Source organism: Pongo pygmaeus, chromosome 5, assembly GCF_028885625.2.
Source record: "Pongo pygmaeus isolate AG05252 chromosome 5, NHGRI_mPonPyg2-v2.0_pri, whole genome shotgun sequence".
NCBI classification, from domain to species: domain Eukaryota; kingdom Metazoa; phylum Chordata; class Mammalia; order Primates; family Hominidae; genus Pongo; species Pongo pygmaeus.
In genome coordinates, this window is record NC_072378.2 from 92,987,737 (window position 1) to 93,011,878 (window position 24,142).

At 33.0% G+C, this 24,142-nt stretch overlaps 1 protein-coding gene across 6 annotated transcripts in view; it reads right to left on the reverse strand.

The window, feature by feature from the left end:
* The window catches only part of EPHA7 (EPH receptor A7), a 177,197-nt gene that overhangs the window by 116,261 nt on the left and 36,794 nt on the right, over positions 1 to 24,142 (reverse strand). The window lies entirely within an intron of this gene.

Below are 24,142 nucleotides of genomic sequence, written 5' to 3' on the forward strand. Positions count from 1 at the left end.
TCCAAGATAGAATTTCAACCAATTTAAGTTATAAGGCAGGCTGGTTTCCACTAAGTGAAATTCTTTGTTACTGAAAATAATGAAATCCTATGAATAGGAGACGGCTGCACCACCAGAAACAAGGGGAAAGCCATCAACAGCAAGTAGATTATGGCCCTGTTTGTCCTCTGCCGAGAGAGGGTTAGGGTGCAATCACACTAACACAGCAACTGTTCTCAGCAGTGAACAGAGATGGACAGAGAGCATTTCTGCCACCTCCTAATGAAGTTGCTCTTATTCATTTAGATTCTGTAATTAAATCCAGTAACAGTGTACCATTTAATATCACTGGACATTTCATATATTTATATTTATCTTCAATGAAAATTTAGCAAGTTATTTTTTCATTATTTCAATAATTTTATTAATACCTTATATATTGAAGAAATTCAATCTATTCTTCATATTTATTAAATAAATATCTACTTAAATTTTAGTAACCTTCATATTTAGCTAAAAGAAAATCATATCTGTGAAGAAAAGTTAGTGAAAATTTAACATAAATAAAATTTAGCATTTAATTTATTGGCTGAAAGTTCATTTAATATTCTCTACTTGGGTATTATGCAAAAAATTAACCCCATTTTTCACTCTGCGGGGCATGGAAGGCAGGAACAATCCTAACATACTGAGATGTCATAGTTTCCAGAAAACAGCTGAGTCATCCCTTAACTTCTGTTCAAACGCTGAGTTTTAATGCACAATTTTGATATATTTGGGAGCTCAAAATAATTTAGGGGGCATCAAGAAAGTAGATTTACATTAACAAGATAGGTATTTTATATAATTTAAAGACTCAATTTAAAGGTATGTTATGTTGTGAATATAGATCCATCGATCAATAGATAGATGATAGATAGATAGATAGATAGAGATAGATTTATACAGGGCTACAACCATCTCATTGTAAATTTATGACCCACTACTGCCCTCAGAAGCCAGTTGGCTATGTTGTCTTTAGTTGGCTTCTCAATTAATACAAGAGAAAGCAGTTACAAAAACATTAGGCAAAGAAGCATAATGCATCTTCACTTGTTTTCAATAGCAATTATTACAAACATAAGGCATAGAGAGAACAATGATATTGATTACTAAATATTATAACAAAAATATAAAACCTTAAAATGTTTCTAAATATATGATCTTGTCACATTAAAAAATATGGTTAACAGAAAGGATAAAGGGTTTAGCTTAGATTTCTCAGGATGGAAATTCTTCTTTTTTAAAATAGTCACTGTATCTTGCTTTATGTATTATTTGTAATTCAAAGATCAGAGACAACATTCCATAAAACAGAGAAGGCAATGCTTTACTCACAACTAGCTGTCTGAGACATTAAGGCCTGGAGAAGTAAAACAAACAGCCAAAGTAGACATAGAGACAAAGAAGAGGTGTGTGCTGACAAGTTTTTGATGACATCGTGTGTATGTTTACTGTTTTACAGGGCAAGGAGGTCATGGGGGGACAATGGCAACATGATTTAAGATTTCCAAAATGATGTCTACTAGTGGAATTCCTCAGAATTCTCATTCTCCCATTGCAAATAAAAGCCTCTAAATAAAGGCTGATTCCCCTTTTCCCACAAATGAGGTGCATTCCTTGCTCAACTGACATGATTTCAAGAATCTACATGATACTAATGCAGAGAAATTTCAAACTCTTATCACTTAACTTTCAAATTACATTGAATTTTGTTATCCTTTTAACAGATGGGAAAACAGATTTAAAGCAAAAGTAACCTGAGTTCTTCAAATAATTCTGTTTGTCTAGGAAAAAACTGGATTTAAAACACAGGACTACTGACACTCAGCCTTATGCTATTCTACCATCATCATTTACTGTTAAAAGAGCCAAAGTTTGACACTTATGTAACGGGACTCAAGGGCTTTAGCTACCCTAAAACTTAATTTTCAATGGATCCTTATTATTTTTATTATACATTTTTACTAATTGAAAGCTATTACTTTAACTTAGAAAGCTATGAAATAATATCCCAACATACTTTAAGAAGAGATATTAAACAGATATTCTCAATTTCACTATGAATTTTGACACTGATGATACCTGCACAATTATGGAATATATGTATGACTATCATTAAATAGATAAAGGCAATACCAGAAAAATGTGATCATAAAAGTCTTAACATTTTTTCTTTGAAGTAATATTCTGTCTCAGTTCAGTTAATATTGAAAATAATAAGTTGAAGCAAGCCAGTTTTCATTTGATCTCAAAGGAAACTACCAATTTAGAGTTATTAAAAGTAAGTACAAAAGCGCTGGAGCAATGGTGTTGAGAGTAAAGCCAAGAACATGGAAGAACAAAAGCAGTAACTCTTATGATAACAGTGATCTACCGGGTGGAAAAAGCTTGGGAAAGCAGTAACAGATGCTCTTAACATTAGAAATTGTGATAAGATATCTACACGAAATACCTAGAGTTAAATACTCAATGAGATAAAGCAGGGTAAAGTGGCATATCTGAGAGATACACATATACAGGAAAGTTAGATGAGCTCACCAACTACTCCCAGAAAAGCTACATGGAAATACAGGCAATTTCTCCTCTCTCTAAATGCAGCTGGTTTTCTGGAAACTACTAGTAAAAAGTCTTCAGAGGTAAATGCTTTCTGAAACCTTAGAGATAAATTCCCTTCATACATAATTATGAAGTATACAACAATAACATCCTAGGAATTGTGCAACAGCAGTTTTACAAATTTTTCCTCTGCTTTCTCAATCTGTTCAATAGCACATGAACTCAAAGCAAACTTTAATTGATATAGCATGTGCCCTTTGATATAGTATGTGCCCTATAGATAAAGTTAGTGACATTAAGAAATATAGCATTGTAACTTTGTGTCTTTTGATGTTTTTGCTTTTCTAACTGAACATTCACTATATTGATAAAAATTAGGGATACACATAAAAATTGTTTTAAATATTTAATTACTTTTGTAAAAATAGTATTTCACCTCTTATTTTAATAACAGTATTTTTCCATGATACCATGAAGGCCTAGGATTGATTCTTTTGACTGTTCTTTTAGTCCTTAGGGCCTTAATGAATAAAATAAGCTCATTATCCTAGAGTTAAAACCTGTAATCTTGTCAGATTTCATATGTTAAGCAAGTTTTTGCTCAGTCTGTTCTTTAAATGCAAAACCACCAAAGAAAAAGGAAATCTAGGAAATATATGAAACTTCTATATACCAGAGTAATAATATCATTTACTGCAATATATCTACTAAATTACATTACAACACATTAAATCATAAGATCTGCTATATTACTGTTATGAAATAAATGTAGTTTATTATATTTAATCTCAACTATTTAAATAATATATTGTCCCACAAAATTGATTTAAATAATATTTTTAATTTAAAATTTTTAACAAAGAACATGAAAGGCAATCAGGTTTCCCATTTATAAATTATTTAAGAATAAAAAAGCACCAAAATTCTGAAATCAAATATATTTAAATATACAAGAGGGTTGATACCAAAACCTTCTATGCTGATTCTCCATTAAATTCTCCTAACAATCACATATTCCATAGTTGTCTTCAACAGATGTTTTGTTTAAGCAATGGGATGCCAGGCCACTGAGACTATACTTGCATTATGCCAATCAGGGTACTGGTATAACAACTGTAAATGAACAATCCTAAAGGCCACCCAAAAGCCATACATTCCCATGCCTCTTTAGCTTAAGCAATTAGGTAGAAATGGAATGTATCTTCTTTCTGAATGAGGGCACAGATACCCATACTTGGTCCAGTTTTTTATGTTTATGACCCATAAGTGCATGCTTGGGAGAAATCTTACCTGATTATATTTCTAAGGATGCCCCTTCCAACAATCTTGTTGCTAGAAAATCCACCTACTTCTAGAGTTCTTTTACAGCCAAAAAAATATTTCCTGATCCTTAATGGACTGATTTTTTGGAACTCTTAAGCAACAACTTTTATCTCAGACATACTTCACACCATCCTGAACATTAAGGCACTGATAATCCATATCTTGCTTGGTTATCCTCCATGGCTGCACATTAGGAAGGCTTTGATAGGACACTAATGTCTTGACTCTATCCAAATAATTAAATCATTATTAGGGCCTAGACATTTCTGTATTTTAAAAAAATTGTATAGGTGTTCAGAACCAACATCCTGGAGGTTCCAGGTATTTTCTTGGACTATCAAAGTCTCTAAAGAATACATGATAATAAAATATCTCCCCTATAACACTGAAGAGGTAAAATTAGATATTATCAATAATTTTTAAAAAATGCAAAAATTAAAATCCATCAATAAGCCAATCAGTAATAGGCAAGGAATCTGAATTGATGTTTCTCTATGAAAGCTTTACAAATGAGTAATAAACACATAAAAAATGATGTGCCAAAGGCTACTGAGCACTTAAAAAGATGTTCAACATCATTAGCCATTAGGAAAATGCAAATGAAAACCACACATCTACTAGAATGGCTATAACCAAAAAGATAACAAGTGTTGGTGAAAATATGGAGGAATTAGAACTCTCCTACACTGCTTGTGGGAATGTAAAATGGTGCAGCCACTTTCAAAAAGACTACCAGTTCCTCAAAAGAATAAACATTGTTACTACATGACCCAAGTAGTATATTCTACTCCTAGGTATATACTCAAGATAAATGAAAACATATATGCACACAAAAACCTGTACATTAATGTTCATAGTGGAATTATTTGTAATAGCCAAAAAGTGGAAACAACCTAATGTCCATCAACTACTGAATGAATTAAAACAATGGAATATAATCCACCAATTAAAAGGAGTTAAATACAGACACATAATACAACATGGATGAATCTTTAAAACATGCTACATAAGAGAATCCAATCATAAAAGACTACATATTGTATGATTCAATTTACATAAAATATCCTAAATAGGCAAATCTATAGATGTAGAAAATAGATTACCAGTTTTCGGGGATGGGGTAGTAAATGGCATTTGACTGTTGATAGATATAAGGCTTATATTTGGGGTAATTACAATGTTCTAAAAATGATTTGCAGTGATAGTTGTACAACTCTGTGACTATAATAAAAATCCATATACTGTACACTTTAATGGGGGAATTGTACGATATGTGAATTATATCTTAATAAAGCTCTCATTATAAAATCCATCAGGGCCAGGCACGGTGGCTCATGCCTGTAATCCCAGCACTTTGAGAGGCCAAGGCAGGTAGATCACCTGAGGTCAGGAGTTTGAGACCACCCTGGCTAACATGACGAAATCCTCTCTCTATTAAAAATACAAACATTAGCCAGGCGTGGTGGCAGGCACCTGTAACCCCAGCTACTGGGGAGGCTGAAGCAGGAGAATCACTTGAACCCAGGAGGTGAAGGCTGCAGTGAGCCGAGATGGTGCCACTGCACTCCATCCAGCATGGGGCTCAGGTGACAGGAGCGAAACTCCGTCTCAAAAAAAAAAAAAAAAAAATTCCATCAATAATGTACTTCAAATCTGAACACTTAAATAGGCAAACATTAAGAAAAAATAGTCAATTTTATTTGTTATATTAGTTTATTTTTCTAACATATATACTCTATATGCATCAAATTTTATAAAGTTGCATTTAGGTAAAAGAAATTGGCTATGTACAACTACTGTGTACTCACAAAAATTAAAAACTAAAAAAAAAATTACCTATGGATTACTTTTAAGACTATTAGAAATCTATTATCAAGGTATTCTTTTAACCTATTTGTTAATTTAGTATGTATTTTTGGAGTTTCATAAATAATAGCTTACCTTTTATCTGCGGAGTAATAATTTTATCACTTAAAAAACAGTCTTATCAAAACCAAGCTTGTATTTAGGGGAGATTTTTGATACATTTTATACAAATATTTGTGATTGAATTTCTGAATAGATATTAAACATTTTTATTTTTCATCCACATTACTTTGCCAGATGAGGTCTGGTTTCCTTCTCCCATCTCTCCACTTCTCCCCCATGAGCTAAAGGAATACAACTTGACTCAGCTTCCTCAGGTCTTACTCCATTTCCAGACCTGTGATTTCAAGCACAATTGAACATTTTCTGAAGGAATTATGTATGTCTGTGTGTAAAATATAAGGCTTTGCAGATGTTTCCGGCCGCAGTTATGCAGCTGTAAAGAGTTTATTAATTATGAACTATAAGTAGATTGTTCTGTAATTGAAACTTTCTGGGCTTTAACATTATTGTAAAATCTACATACAAACGTAGTTAAGAATTCTAATGAATGCTGTTGTTTTATTTATTGCAGATGAATATTTATCTTAATTCAGGCAAAGCCAGTCTGTTTCCATAGGAGCTTTCAAATATTTGTGTCATATTAATATCTTTCTATAAGGCAAAGGGGAAAGCACAGCTTATATAAATAGTACTCCCACTGCTCAAAGAACTGACCTCATCTGGGATGGACAGATCCAGAATCTGTGTTTTAATCCTATTGACTGTGCCTCAGTGGGAATAATTACAAAAGTCTGCCTAAAATACAGACCTCCTGTCACTAATACGCTATGATTTTTCACGTTGAGAATGAACAGCGGGCAGGGAGGATAAAAACAACATGATGTAATGAGTATATTATGGTTTGTGGAACACCATCCCTATCACCCTGGAACTAACATGCAAGAGTTTAGAAAAGATAGCATGCAGAATATAAATTTTTTCATAACAGGTACTTAAGTGCTCAATGATAACATGGGGATTTTTAAAACTAACATGAAAAACTCATTTCAAGGCATTTTACATGTGTGTTTGTTATTAATTTGTGTTATTTAATTATTTGATGTTTTATTAATACCATATAGTGGAAAAGAAAAACATGTAAGATAAGAAGCTTTAAAAAGTTTCATTTCTAAAGTTTAGAATGTAAAATGAAATAAAACAAAGCATTATGTAAACACATCTTTATTTAAATTTTCAGCTTAGAATATGTTAAGAATCTGGTTGAGGTCTGGAGTTATGACTCTTTATTTCATCAAATGATCACTATAATTCTGATGTTATTACCCAAATGATAAAAAAAGAGAAAAAAAAAGTCAAGTTAGAATGTTCTAGGATTTTTTTTGTCTTGTTATGTATTCTACTTTATAAATACGAGCCTATGTTGAAGAGGTAATATGATACAGTGAAAGAGATTCAGATTTTAATTCAAAGGATCTGTGTTCAAATCCACTCCACCATTTACTAGCATACAATTGGGGCAAAGCCACTTCACATTAGGCTTCTACTTCCTTATTTCCCTGTTAACTCTAACATGCTATAGACATAGTAGTTATTTTTTATATTTCTATCTGCAAATGATTGTTTATAACAATAACACAGTAATCAAATGTCTAGCTGCTAAACTACCTTCCAATTGTTTTAACTGAAATGCTATCTTTAAAAAATGTATGTTTCTACCATCATCAGCCTAACCGCCCCTACAAATATACCATATAGAAACATACAGTACACCCACTTAGTCTTTCAGAGATGCCTTAGCAAGCAACAGTGTTAAAAAACAGGTTCTACAAGGGCTGTCCTGCATCCGCATGGCACCCCGATGGTGTCTGATTCTTGTCAGAGATCCGTCTGCCAACTGGTTTACCTCTAGCTTTCACTGTGCAATTGTTGCTGAACCTTGTCTGTGTTTCCAAAGATGTGCACATTCATTTTGGTTCATGCAGATAAGTATCCAGAAATAGAATTTTTAAGTCATGTAAATTACTAAAAAGAATCAACTTGTGCAAAAAAGGAAAGATTCAAAATGAAATGCAAACCCTTCTGGATGTCACTCAATAATGTCCTCATAGGTTTACTCTGAGAGTTCACCCTATAGATTAAAAAAATGAACTATGAAATCTCAGGATCTAGTAGCTGGACAGGAAAAGCAGTAAAATAAAGTACTTTTAGCTCTAATTCAAGTCTGTGACAAAACAGTATTATTTTGGGGTTTCCATGGACTAAAAATACTTAAATTAGGGGAAGTTAGCTTAATAAATTCAAACATTATATTATTTATTTGTAGGAACTTAAAAGTATGGCTTATTTGTGACACAGCACTATTTTATTCTACTAAAAATCTTCTTTGAGGACATGTCTTTATGAACAAGAGGCAACAATCAGGAGAGTTCTTACCCCACAATTAGTGTTTGGAAGATTTCAGACACGAGGCACAATTTTCAATAGCATTTATGCCACTGCCAAGTTTATTTTCAAATTGTTCTCTTATATTTACTAAAGTATCATAAATTTTGCACATCAGTTTTATTATTCATTCTCATTATGAAAACCTACTGAGAAAGGTCAGAGAGTGTAGGCTCTATGTTAAAAAATATGAGTGATAATTCCCCTTTTTAAGTACCATTACATTTGCTGTCACATAATCAATTTTAACACATTTTTCAAAAGATAAAATTCATATTTTGAATGATGGACATTGTCAGTCTCACTATATAAGGTCTCACTTCAATGATCCTAAAGAGGTATGATGGCTTGTTCTTTATATCAATTATAAGACTGTTAGAACACACACACACACACACACAAAAAGTTATAAGACTGGCTGCTCTCCTAGTATGTATTCACTGTGTGGTCTTTACAAATTTGCTCAAGTTCTGAGTCCAGTTTTCCCATATATAAAACAGAGAAAATAATAATAAGACTATCTTATAAGATTGTTATGAATTACAGTGCATAGTTCATGTGAAGAACTTAGTATGCTGCCTGGCATAGACTAAGCACTCAATAATTAGTTAACTACTGTGACTATTTTACAATGTCAATTTCCAAGCAAAGTTTTGATCCCACTGTGGTTTCTACCCCAGACAACCTCTGAACCACTTTCCCTATTCCCAAATGTGTAAGCAAATAAGAAATACAAATTAGTTATTAACCAAATATAGCCCAATATTCATTCTTCGACCAAATAATTACTATTTGCATACTGTGTATCTATTACTGTGTCAGGCAGGCAATGTACCAAAAAGGTATATCAGCTAAAAAGACAAATAATGACGATCTCTAAACACTACATTATCCTTTTGACCACTGGCTTCAAATGGTATGGATAATCAGTTGATTATGAGCTTATGCTAATTAAATTTCTGATATTTAATAGTAAATTACTTATATAAATTATAAATATTGTACCTTAATTTGTATCTTTTACAGCATGCCCAATTATCTCCTATTTCAGAGGTGACTATAAACTCTAAAGTCACCTTTCCTGCCAAAGCTGTAGCATTTCATCAACGTGAAATGAGAAAACTACTCAGCACAGGTAGACATGCAGGAAGTGTGCAGGGACACATTATTGACCAATTTTATATATAAACTGGAGAGCTGTCTGTGGCAGTTATTGGCTTGATTTTCAATGAGGCTAATGAAGGATCTGGCAATATCAGAATATTCTATAAGGTCAGGTTACTTCAAGTTCATAAAAATTGCAACTTTAGTCCAATTCAAAGGATTAAAATTAGACTATCTTGTGAGTGGCTTGTCAATAATTAATTTTTCTCCCATAATATATTTAAATCTATATATTTGTGGGAAAAGCCTTGAAAAATCCACACCTAAAAAGAAGATAATTAATTTCATCTTAATTTCCTAAAATAAAGAGCTGTACTTCTATGCAAAGCAGTCCAAGACATGGGCTTTTCACTATCAGTTTTCTGTGATAATTTTAAAAATGATGAAAGCAAAATCGTCAGTTAAAGCAATCGTTCTAGCTGTTTGGTGAAGACTCTGTTTCCTTATTTAGTCAGTTATAAAATGTGGATCAATACTAAGTCTTGTGAAGCAAATAACCCTAAAGCAGTTTAAGGCAGTTTGAACATGTGGGGAGGTAAATAATCATTTCTGTTATGTCAGTGGAAAATTTTCTGGAGATCATAAAGAAATCAGTTTACCCTGAAGCATGACATATTAAATGGCTGCGTCAGGACAATGAGTGTATTCACTCAATCCTTAATTCTTAGAAACAAAAGAAAATAACGAGCAGAATAAATCCTTACAAAAATGTTGTTGAGCGCAATCCTTTTTTTTTAAAAAAAAAGGAGCTGGCAAAAAAAAAAAAAAAGAAAAAGAAAGAAAAGAAAAGAAAAATAAAGGCCACACACACACACACACACACACACACTTGCAACATACATAGAATTTTTAGAAATAAACTAGTAAGAATTCTGACTGTATTTTCATACTTTCTATTCCTTCATAAGAGAAAACCAGTTAATTAATTGCTGATTTTTACCTCCACACCCAAGTAAATAATTTGCCACAGCTCTCTCTATCCATTATCCTATTAACTTTGCATCCATAGAATTTTGCAAAAAGACAATGTAGCCAGTAGCAGAATATCATTTAATTGTTTGTTAAAACAAACTCTGCAGAAAAAGTAGCTACATATGTAAAGAATAACCCTATATAGTTTCACTCTTTTTAAAAGAGTAACATCCATTCTTCATGAATCAGTTAAACGCTTTACCTCCTCCATCTTTTCTGAGCTCTTAAGGCTACTTAGGAGAACAGTTTCGCTCAATACAACATACCACCATTATGACATTCACACTGCCATAATTATTTCTTTATGCATGTGTCCTCTAACTCACTATGAACCTCTCAAGTTCAGGGATTATAATGTATGTATCCATGGATTCCCAAAGCCTAGCACAATGTCCAGCACATAGCAGGAGGTTAATCTATGTTTATTGAATGGAAGAATGAAGGAATTTTATTCATCCTCCAGCATTACGCATCTGGTGACACCATCCCACTTACCAAAGGTTAATTCACTGACACCACTTAGTAAATTTTTCACAGTAATCAGAGCAATAGGACTGATGTGGCACATTCTTAGTAGAGGGGAGTGCAGCCTTGGCTACAGAAGTAAGGAGAAACACTTCACTGGCTTTCAGTCTTTAAGTCTTCCTGTTATGCTGCACAGAGAGACAACTGCACAGCCATTTTTACGTTAATACTTTAGATGATTTTAACATGATTCTGTAAGCATCCTTAACGCAGTAACAAGAAAAAGTATACGAATGAAATTAAAAGCATTTTAGGAGCATATAATTGAATATCTTCTCTGAACACAGGGGAGAAAAGGTCCAAGAGAAGGAAAACAACTAAGCTGAGAATTATAAATTATAACAAAACTATCATTTCAGGGTTGTTTCCAAGGCAAAAATTTAAAGAATAATAGTTTTTTCCTGCTCTGGATTATTTTAAAAACTATCTTTCTTTAAATACATGACCTATCCAAACTCAAAAAAGTAATATTCTAGTTTTAGATTACTGAGAATTGCCATACAATAAGTACACAATACTTTCATTTCTGTTGGTAATTTGGAACTAGACAGGCCACTATTAAAATAAATTCTAATAATTAACATTTCTATTGGAAAACAGAAATATCACTGATTCTTTCTTATGAAAAATAATTTCAATTTATTTCTTACTGGCTCTCTTTTAAATATTTAAACAATTGTAGAGTAAGCAAAAACACTAATTTAAAAACAATGGGATATTACATCTTTTGTTTTCTTTTATTATGAGCATAAATACACATATATATTCATACACCCTTCTGTACATTTGGTTTCCTATTACGTTTCATATGTCTCTAAGATATATTAATTCACTTGATCTATGACCTATGGAGGGGCACGACAAAAACTAAAGGTGAAAGCTTGTTTATATGTACATATACTACTTTACATTTTTCAAGTTATAAACTAGGCAAAACTGTAAATTACCTTAATATTCAGAGTGAACTCAGAAAAAGCACAGTCGGCAAGGCGTGGCTCATGCCTGTAATCCCAGCCCTTTGGGAGGCTGAGGCAGGCGGATCACGAGGTCAGGAGATCGAGACCATCCTGGCTAACATGGTGAAACCCTGTCTCTACGAAAAACACACACACAAAAAAAGAAAAAAATACTTAGCTGGGCGTGGTGGCAGGCACCTGTAGTCCCAGCTACTCGGGAGGCTGAGGCAGGAGAATGGTGTGAACCCAGGAGGCGGAGCTTGCAGTGAGCCCAGATCACGCCACTGCACTCCAGCCTGGGCGACAGAGTGAGACTCTGTCTCAAAAAAAACAAAAAAAGAAAAAGCACAGTCAGCTCTCTGTATCCACCGGTTCTGCATCCATGGATTAAACCAACCATGGATAATAAATATTTGGGGAAAAAAATAACCAAAAATAATACAACAATAAAAAAATACAAATTTTAAAACAACACAATATAACAACTACATGCCTAGAATTTACACTGTATTAGATATTATATGTAATCTAGAGATTATTTAAAGTATAGAAAAGGATGTGTATAGTTTATACGCAAATACTATGTATGCCATTTTATATAAGGGACTTAAGCATCTGTGGATGCTGGTATCCAAGGGGATCCTGTAACCCATCCCCCCTTGATACTGAGAGGCAACTGTAATGACAAGCGCTACAAAGTATTAGACTCAACACCTATGTGTGCATATATTTCAATCTGAAATAATTTAGAAATTTAGAAGTGAAATACTGTTTTCTCATAGGAAATCATGATGAAGTAAATGTGTACATTTCCAAATAAAAATGCATTGAAAGTTCTTACAAAGGAAATGAAAAACTAGAATATAATGATTGATTCTACCTCTATATTAATGGTGCTATAAACAAATATGTATAGAGAGCTGATGGTACATTACATCTTCCTAATTAATTAGTATACATCATCCCAAAACCTGACTAAAGATTTGAAAATGCCAATTTATACTAACCAGAACACCAGAAATAAGGAAGGGAAAAAAATCAGTTCAAAGATTGCACCCAAATGAAGTGGTTAAGAACATACAGGATAAAAGCAGATGACAGATTGTGAAGACATACTGTCACAGATGGATACCAGGTGGAATGGATCAGACAATATTTTTAGAATCATTTTTTTTCAACATTTAAGTTAAATTACCCTTTGGGTAAATGTTCAACAAAAGACTGATAAGAAAACTAGTTTTACATGCATCTAAATAAACAGAATATCTAAAAGCCAAGGGGTGAATGATTTATCTTTATATTACTTAGGAATAATCAAGCATTGTATAAGAACTTGTAAAATAAACATTTGTGAGTGGACGAACACCAATGATAAAGGAGGTATCTGATGCTTGAACATTTCCTTTATGCTTTCATTTCATTTCACCATAATGAGCATACTACCTACGGCACAGCAAAACAGAGGGTAATACTTGCCAAATATCAGCAATTACAGAAAGGGGAGTTACAACCTTATAAGAGTATGACTATTCCTTTTGCCATTTTTCAACATGATTATTTTGCAGTCTCAGTTAGCAGCTGTTTAAATACGAGGCTAGAAAGTGAATCTTCTCATGCTACAGATGTTAAAAGATAATATCTAGACATAGAGTCAATAAGGTTTTAAGGTTTTTGATTTTCCCAGACTGAAATCCTACTCTTATCATATATTAGTGCTGAATGCTATAAAATATTTCACAAAATTAGAATTTAGAGAAAACAATTTTTAGCAAGATAAGATGCATTGCTTTTTGCTTGTTATTTCCATTACATTTTTGCTTTATAAATTTTCCTTCTAAGTTATGGCCTCAAATGGCATAGGTTGTCCAAACTTTTAAATAGTTTTCTGTTTGTTGATGAAATGTGTTGAGTGACTAACTCCAAAGCATTGTGCTTGCAGCTATAACAGCCTAAGTGCTATTCAATATGGTTAGTCAAACATTCCACTTTTCACATGAAAAATATAATAGTTAAGTTTATACATTGGCTTTGCCTTAATATCTGTATCATGATTTCATTAATTTTTTAGTAAATTACTTCTTCCACTACCCTTTTAAATAAAATTATACTAAAAGGAGATGGAGAATTCTGAAAATGTAGTACTTCCTTCTGAATTATGGTATATACTCTTACAATTTAGAGTGCATACGTCTTCAACAATTGTCAAAATAGTTGTCTGGATTAAAATACAAACATTTTCTATTCAAGTATTTGTGATACATGATTATATAACAGAAGATATATTTGTATTTTGACATATAGTCAATAATTATAGTAATATATCTTTGGAATTAACAACTAGAAATCACTAGTTCTGTTTATATTATATTTAATTTTATAATATAATCACAAATTCTACTTTATTGCTTCAATATCAAAAGGGAAAAATTACAAAGTTAACAGAAATCTCCAAGAGCAATCATTCTTGACCTTTTCTTAAAATCTAAATGTTCTGTGTAAAGTAATTGTTCAATAACTTGGTCATGTGAAAAAAAGACTTGAGTCAAGAACAGAAGCCCTGACTTCTCAGAAATGGTGAATTCCATAAGGCAGGTCAGGGAAACTTGTGTGTAATTTAGTACTTTTACACTGCATTTCTCATATTCAATATCATTTGTGAAAATTGTATGGAATAGGTTCTCACTCTTGCCATTAACTTCTACTCATGATTCTCTGGAATCTGATATTTCATGGATTTGCCAGTTGTTTACCATATAGGATTATCACACAGTATTATGTGAGACAGTTTAATTAGAGAGCTTAGATGATGGTATCAAGATTAGTAGTATTTTTAGCTCTCATGATTCACCAACATCTCCAAAGTTATTTCTGTAGAGTGACAAAGGTTTATGCTCTATTTGTCACTCTTCTTTTTTTTTCTGGTGTATTCTCTTTTGAATAATCACAAGCTTACCATAAGTGTGCCATTTACTAATGGATTAGTATATTGTTGCATGTTTTACAAAAGGTAAAAAAAAATTAACTTCAAAGCTCATTTGACATACCATACTAGTACATAAAAGAATAAAGGTTTTCACAGTATACCTCATGTTTCATAAATACATCAATTAATTTTCAAAGAAATAAAGCATAACACTAAATAAATAAAAATGTATAACATGTCAGAAGAATTATTAAGAATGTAACAGAATATTAAATTCCTAATCAACAGAGAGCCTCAAAATAACATGGAGTCACACTAAAGATATCTAACCAGAGCTTTAAAAAAAAAATTCAGGTCAAATCTAGAGATAGTTCTATGAAGGAGTACACTATGTAGTGCTAACTTCCTGAAGAGAGTCATTACAGGTATATTTGCTAAATTTCTAAAACACATCACCTCCTTAGTGAAGCCATATCTGACCTCTGGGTTAGGTAATTGAGTCCCTCATCTGTCTTCCCATTCCTCTATTTTAGCACTACAGAAAAGAATAGAGATATGAATTTATATACATAGATAAATACTCTATCTATCTATCTATCTATCTCTATCTCTATCATCTATCTATCTCATGCTGAGTACATTATACCCTCACTAAAATCTTGCAAGATCATATTTTTCTAACTAAATTTAGAAGTGTCAAATATATTACCTTTATATTTCACAGTTTAATCCTTTAAAGTCTTCCTTTTAAGTGTCATGCCTTACTAGCGAATCTTTGACACTGCCAAATATGTTGTGGTTTTATGTATATTTTTATTCATTGTAATTTTATTTGCCAAAATAGAAGAAACTTGTATCTGTGAATGCATATTGATGGTTAAGAAAATAATTAAACAACAGTGGAGACTAGTCCTTCAGACTGCTAGCTATGGAGCCAAACACCTTGAGTTCAACTCCTGAGTTCAAGTGCTAGAACCATCATTAGATCACCAATAGGAAACTGCCTTGGTTTCCTTATCTGTAATACAGGAATAATAGTGACACTTTCCTAATAGGATCACTATGAGGATTAAATTAAAGAACATGTAAGAGTGTTTGGCACATAGTAAGTAATTTACACGTATCAGTTAATATTATCATCATAATTATTATAACATAGTAAAGAATATCATTTTAAAAAAGATAACATTGCTTCCTCCATAACATACAAAAATTTCTGAATAGTTTTTAACATTTTTGCAATCTGTTTAACTGCCTCATTATACAAACCATGTAACTAAATGTCTGAAAGTTTCAACTTAGAAATTCCTTTAATAATTTCAACAAGTAAGGAAACAATGTATACTGGATCCTTTAAAATAATATCATTAAAAAAAATTCATTTGAAAATAAGCCTGTTTTCCTTCTGTTATTGATCTCCATAAACTTACTTTGTTTAGCATGTTATTTTGGTAGAAGTACAACTCTACCCTCTACTCTACAATGGAAGAAAGTATGCCAAACTCATGTTCCAATATGTGTAACTTGAAATGTAAAACCAAACAACAACAACAACTTGACAAGACTGGTAAAAACTCAGAGATGCCAAGCATGGTGGCTCACACTTGTAATCCCAGCACTTTGGGAGGCCAAGGTGGGCAGATAGCTTGAGCTCAGGAGTTTGAGACAAGCCCAGGAAACATGGTGAAACTCTCTTTCTAAAAAAAAAATTAAAAAAAAAGTGAGATGGCATGTGCCTGTAGTTCCAGCTACTCCAGAGGCTGATGCAGGAGGATCACTTAGGCCTGGGACACAGAAGTTACAGTGAGCCAAGCAGAGAGACCTTGTCTCAAAAAACAAACAAAAAAAAACTCCAAGATTTGGAACACTCAATTAAAAAAAAAAAAAAAAAACTCCTAATAGGCAGCTAGTATAGATAAAAAATTCACTAATCAAAAAAGTAATGAAAAAAGAATAGAGTTCTGTGAAAATATAACTTACATTTGAAGTCAGTTCATGCTTTTTCTTTGCTATCATAAACAGTGATGTAAGTCTCTATACACAATTTGCTGTTAATCTGCTTCCCACCTAACCTGAAGAATCTGACAATTTTTCTTCTAAAGACAACTAAGAAAAACAAAAGCTCCCATTTTCCTCATTCATGATCACAAAAGGAAAATATTTTAGAATTTCTTCCATTGTTATTTCTCCTATCCAGTGGGTCCACAGAAAATTCATTATAAAAGATTTATGCCATGTGGACATGGCAGAAGATAGACAGAAGGAGGTGGGGGTTGGTCATCTCATCATTAATGAGTCTGAAAATAATCGAGAGAGGAAGAGAGAGGGCACACTGCTATACTGTCACCAGTAATTATCAGGGGACACATTTTTTTGTGTGGGGTTTCATTTTCTTTTTCTTTTTCTGAGACAGGATCTCACTCTGTCGCCCAGGAGGAGTGCAGTGGTATGATCACTATTCACTGTAGCCTCAACTGCTGAGGCTCAAGTTCTCCCACCTCAGCCTCCTGAGTAGCTGGGACCACAGGCATGAGTCACCACAGTGAGCTGATTTTTAACATTATTTTTAGAGACAAAGTCTTGCTATATTGCTCAGGCTGGTCTCAAACTCCTGGGGCCAGGCGATCCATCTGTCTCAGCCTCTCAAAGTGCTGGAATTACAGGCATAAGCCACCACGCCTGGCCCATTTTCATAAAGCAATTCAGCACTGAAAGTCTGCCACCAAATAACTGACATGAATTCTTTGAGAACATAACTGACCATCATGATATATGAGAACAGAAGCAGAAGAGATGCTTCTTCCAACTACAGAAATACATGTAGCTGATTGTCTGGAAAATCGTGTCCTTCCCTTATAAAGTAACATTTAATGTCTTCCATATCAATGTATTTGAACAAAATAAAGTAGATTTTATGCATAAATGCATACCCTGTAACGGAAGCCCCACATTTGAGGAAATATAAGAGCTTTTTGACTCTTCAGCCCTGGGCTTCAAGTTAAAGATTTGGGCACACTCAGGTGCTTTCTCCTTCCATCTCTGAGGAAGACCCTTAAAACATAAATTAATTGTCTTTCTTTTCTTAAGTTCTCATCACCTACTCTATTGCTTGGATGTCTATGTTTCCTGAGGCAAGCAGCATTGCGTCCCTAGCAGTTCTGCATTCCTGGAAGTATCTGAAAGTAATCACCTTGATGCTTTACATTTTACATATAACCACCATGAGGAAATCAAAGATCCATAAAAAATTTACATGATAATTACAAGGCTCCAACACTTTACAAATTTTCTTATCTATGGAATATAATTTCTAACTCTCCAGTGCAATAGTTTTCAAATGAAGGTGATTCTGCCCTGTAGGAAACATTTGCCAATACCTACAGACATTTTTCATGATCATAACTGGGTGTGGAGGAGGTCTGTAACTGGTATCTAGTAGGTAGACATCAATCATGCTGCTAAACATCCTATATGCCTTCCATAACAAAGAATGATCCTGTACAAAATGTCAATAGTGCTACTGTTGAGAAATTCTGTTTTAATACAAACAGGTATCAGTTTTATTTCTAGGCTCCAGGTAACTCCTTGTAATAGAGCCCATCCTAACTAAACAAAATAAATAATGGTTATTGCTAGTTTTTTTTTCCAAAATATTTAAACAAAAAAAAACATAACTTCATTAGAAAAGTTAAGTTTCATCCCTTAAAATATTAGGTTTTCTTCAAAGTTCCCTAGATGATTTGCTTGGAAATTAACTTTGAAATAATTCTGTAAAATAAGAAAAAAGCTTTGAAAAACTAAAAAAGAAAAATGTGCTACATAGATTTAAGTTGACAGAACTATTGTTATTTCCACCATCCCTTATCTTATATCAGTGTCCCTATTTCAAATTTCAAAAGGAAAACCAGAAGAAAATCTCCCTCCAAATTTGTCATTCTTTTAACAGCAGAAAACTTAAAAGTTTCTACTTTCTTCTACATCTCATATCAAGGTAATCAATTCCTGTTTGTTACTCTTTTGACCCTCTCATAACAGTAACTCTGTGTCAAATCGTTATCATACTTCACCTCATTTACGATCCTGCATTCCTGATTTGTTTCAGTCATTCGCTAACTCATTCAACAAATATTCTGGGTACTTCTTATGTTTTTATTATGCTAAGAACTAGACCCCTTGTAGGAAGAAAAACAGACACAGTTCCTGCCCTCATAGACCTCTCAGTTTGTAGAAAGCCAATTATAAATTAAATCATTCTAATAAAGCATTAGGTGTTATGAAAGGAGATCACTGTAGAAACATGGACAGTTGGTGTGTTTGGTATAACTGAAATCTGCAGAAAAAGTAAGAGATATTCAAGAGACTGGAAAGAGACAATTCATAGGCAAATAACTAATAGAGAGGAAAAAGATCATGGCACATCTAAGGCAATGATCATGGTGCCTTGAGGCAATGTCAAAGTGGCTGAAGTGCCAAATACAAGTGGAAGAGAAGCAAAGGTCAGAGCTGAAAAAAGAGACAGGAAAAGTTTTTTCTAAGAGGAAAAGAAAGCTACTGAAGGATTTTTAAAAGATAGTGTTATGATAAGACTTGCGTTTGGAAAGATTACTCTAGCCATGATGGATTAGCAAGAGGCAGAAAAACTAACAGGAGGGCTTTGGTGGTAATGCAAGATGACATGTAAGAAGATGATGGCAGACTGAGGCAGTATGCATCAATTAGTTTAGTGGGAACTGGACATCGAGAAAATCTTTGAGAAGGGAAATCAAGAGATGTTTAACATATTCCCTAGTCTCTACTCTTATACTTTTCAGTTATCCAGAATACACCAAGCAGATTCCATTTTAAAACACTGGAACTTAAAATGCAATTTGATTTACAATTGCAAGTATCTCTCAAGCATCATATGAGATAGGCAAGACAAGTAAAGTTCCCACATTAGACAGATTACAAAAGTTGAGGCTCAGAGAGATTAAGTAACTTACTATATTTTGAAATATGACTAGGTAGTAAAAATAGGCTTAGAATCCAGTCATTCATTTCTGAATCCATTTCTGTTTCTAGTAAATTATGCTGCTTCAGGATTTAGAATTCTAGATTCTGCTTATAAACTTCTGTCAAAGTCTTGTGTTATTTGGTGTGTACTGTACAATCTGGTACTTCATTACTGTCAAGTACCATTTTCTAATCATTTCATAAATGTATACATTTTATTCACTAGCCATTCCACATAGAAATGGAGATGAAAAACATAAACATATATTGAATATGGCTGAAATGAATAAAATTACAAACAAGTATTTATATTAATACAAGTAATACAAGAAAAAGAAACACGTTAGCATTATTCAAGTAAAAATCATGTTACACATGGGATGCTTGGCACTATGATCAGAACATAAATATGTAATGAACTATAAAAATCAAATTTGCTTTAATACAGACTTACTCTAATTGAAGGTTAATTCCAGTAGGTAGAAAGAAAAATTAAAAATTTGAATTGCCTCTTCCTCCAAAACATAATTTTTCTTTCTATTTAATTAAATTTGACAAATAATTCTATAAAATGCTTTACATTTTCAGCTCTAGATGTGGCTCCAAAAATTATAGTTGGTCATTTTGCTATTATGAAATATGAATATTTGAGTCATAGTTTAATAACTTACCTTTAGAGCATTATAATAACTTTTGTTAGGGAATGTAATTATCAGATACATGAAGATCAATTTAACTTGGGATATGATATGTAACAATAACTTTTTATATTTAAAAAGCTAAAATATGCAAGAATACACTTAGAAAAGTGATTGTTTTGGAAACAAATGTGGAAATAGAATGCCAAAAGATTTATATGGCCAGTGATTATATAATCAAACCAGGACCCTTTCGAGAGTGAAAAAAGAGCTATTAATAATAGCAGAATGAATGTCACCTTAATCACTAAAATAACAATAAAGGGAAATAAAAGAGTTCTTGAAATTATAGTGATGAGTCCATTAGTAAAATTCATTCTAAATATAATAACTAAAGACATACATCTAGACATACAGCAGGCATACACCAAACAATAACCTAGACATACACCAAAGTTCTGAAATTTAGAGATTTTGTGAAATTTTTTGCCATGCAACTCCTCTACCAATGCTTCTAGGAATTAGAATCAATATATTTCCCAGTATCAATCTGCTCAAAAACAAGTTTAAAACTGTGAAAAGATTTTGTTTCTTTGTTTTTAACATTCCTCCATACTAACTAAAGCACCCTGATTTAGTATGAAGAATCTGGGTTTCTTGCCGCAGTGACAAAACAGATTTCATTCTCCAGTAACATTTTTAAAAATCTATTATTAATCCATTTAACCCTTTCAATCTGTAGGAGCCTTACCCAATTATCTTAGAAAAGCAAAGAGTAAAGACCAAACACATCAAATCTAATAATATCTCTCATAATTCCTGAGCTTCAGCTCTAAACTGCCACAAGACAAATATTTTGGTAGGGGGAAACGAAAATATAGTTTAACTCAAACTGGTAAAGGCATGAAATGTGAACAATAACCACTTACAGTATATAATACAAAAGCAATACGCGACCATAAAAGCATTCCACCATGGTACCAGCCATTTTAATCCATTTTTGTAAAGAACAAGAGGTATAAAGAGTTGAAACAGAATTTTTTAAGATGTCCGGAGAAAGAAATATCCATTAGTTAAGTGGCATTCTCACTGGGATTGCATTTCGTGAATATTCTCCATCAAGAAGATGAGAATATCAGTTTTTACACATTAGTTAAGGAAAGTGATAGTCTGAAATTAGAGCTGCTAAAAACAGGCAGGTACTGTGAAATTCAAGGAAATGCTGCATCAAATAGCTAAGGGAATGAAAAAACGATAAAATTCTCTTTATCCTTACAAAATTGGCACATTATTCCAAGTGAGGTAACAGGCAGAACCTCACAGTAGATTAAAGGGAATTTGAGGACAAATGTTTCATTCAATAGGCCTTTCTATATAGCAGATAACTTTCCACCCAGTAAAGAAGAGCTTTGTTTTTTATTAACTCCATTTGAAGGTTTGTGTTACTATTAAAAACCCTGTTTTTTCACTTATTCATGAATGTATTGGCAAGTACCTCTGCATCACTCACAAAATTCAACATGGCAGGTGGTCCTTAATTTTTCACCAAAACTATTAAAAGCTCTGCAGACAGCAACTGCCTTGTTTCCATTTGCTTTTCACTTGTTTCAGCTGCCATTAAGCAATGCCTCCCGAATATTTTCAGAGATATCTTCTATGAAAATAATAAAGTCCTTTTTAAATACAATAGATAATTATTTTTTTCTGAATGTTATCAGTTATTGGGTATATTTATTTCAAAGAATTTACATTTGCCATTTTAAAATTTATCTATTTTTAGTGCTCCATGCACATCTGTCCTTGACAACACAATTACAAATTGAGAAACTTTAGTGCAATAAGTTTTCACCTGAAAGGAAAATAAGCAATAAAAGTTATTATTTTAAGTTATTGTATAATTAAGTGATACCTATCTCATTTTCATAAATCTAGGACTGAAGAAATTGTGGGGAACCCAAATATGATCTAATGCAATATCCCTCTAAAAGATCATATTGTGTTTTATTACATTATCTGAAACAAACTAAAGGTTTATATTTTAGAAAATCTTTTTCACTTAAAATATGGCCCTTAAAAACTAGGATTTTTTGAGTTATTCTATAGACCAAATAAGCTGCTACTTTTGGTATCATAATTAACACATGTATCTATTAATTCTAACAAATGGATAACTAATAAATAGCAAATTAGTCACAAATTTAATTAACCACAAATTAAAAAGTTTACAAGCTTTATGTCAATGGTTGTTGGAACAAATAAACTGACAAGTTAGGAGAAAAAACAATTACATCCTGGAATTCTGTGACAAAGATTTTTTTCTTTTCATTTCTTTTTTTTTTTTCTTATACCTGTGATCCTCTCATCCCAATTCCTCTGCTCAGTCTTTTGGAGAGAGAAATTGATGGCATTTCCATCTGTCAACAAGCACAGCCATACTTAAGTCATCATCAGCAGTCAAATTTTTCATTTCCAGTCACAAATTCTGAAATTCCTCACTTTGATTCCTGCCTTGTATCTTGTTCCTGTTCCACTTTAATCCAGCTTTCTATTGCCTAGATGATCATTTCGCCAAATGTGTTCACAAACATTGCTCCAAATACCACTAAGAATTACATAAAAAGAATTTGATCTGAAGTCAACTGTACACATTATATCAATCCAATAAGTTTAGAAAATTTTGGATAGAAAAATTCCTTAAAACTAACCTCTCAATGTTGTTATCTCACATTATAAAGAAGGTAGAGTCCTTATGATGTAGATGAGTGGTCCCCAACCCTTTTGGTACCAGGGACTGGTTTCGCGGAAGACAATTTTTCCATAAATGGGTGCGAGGGTGGGGGTTGGGTAGAAGGGATGTTTTCAGGATGAAACTGTTCCTCCTCAGATCATCAGGCATTAGTTAGAATCTCATTAAAAGTATGTAACCCAGGTCCCTCACATGCACAGTTCACAATAAGGTTCATACTCCTATGAGAATGTAATGCTGATGATGATCTGACAGGAAAAGGAGTGCAGGGGGTAATGCACCTGCCTGCCCCGCACATCCTGCCGTGGAGTCCAGTTCATAACAGGCCAGTGACAACTACTGTCTGCAGGTGGGGGTTGGGGACCCCTGCTATAGACAATATAAATAATTTAAGAATAAACTTCTACTCACTCTGCTAACAAGTTTGCTTTGTCATTTCTCTTCTTTCTTCATGACACCTCTCTATTCTTATTCCAGCCATTTCCCCACCTTACCATTCAGTCCCTGGTTTATTGAATGAGGTTTTTTTCCTCACCACTGTTTAAGCGATACGAGATCCTACTTGCTCCATGTGGGTGTCCGTGAAAAACTCTCCCACCAGGATTTAATCTAACTTGTCCTTCCAGCTTTTTCTACCACTACTCTTTTTAAAAATATCCATGAAAAGGTCCCAACATACCCAAGTCATTTTCAAGAGGTATCACTACCATCACACACAGCCACTATCCAGAGCCACATTCATTCTAAGAAAAACTACTTGACTTTCTGAATGACCAAGGAGATTTTAGGGAAAGTGAGTATTTGAAACTACTTCCGTCTCTTTGTCCACTGAACCCAATCAACAAGTCTTTATCCTGTTTTAAGAGCCTGATGTTAAAAGAGCTTAATTTGATGGACCCATCATTTAAAAGGAAATCTCCATTCCCCACTGCCTTAAATATTCTAAATAATTCAAACATAAACTCTCATGCCACCCAATAATTAAATTAACACTTACCAAGCATTTATTTTGTTC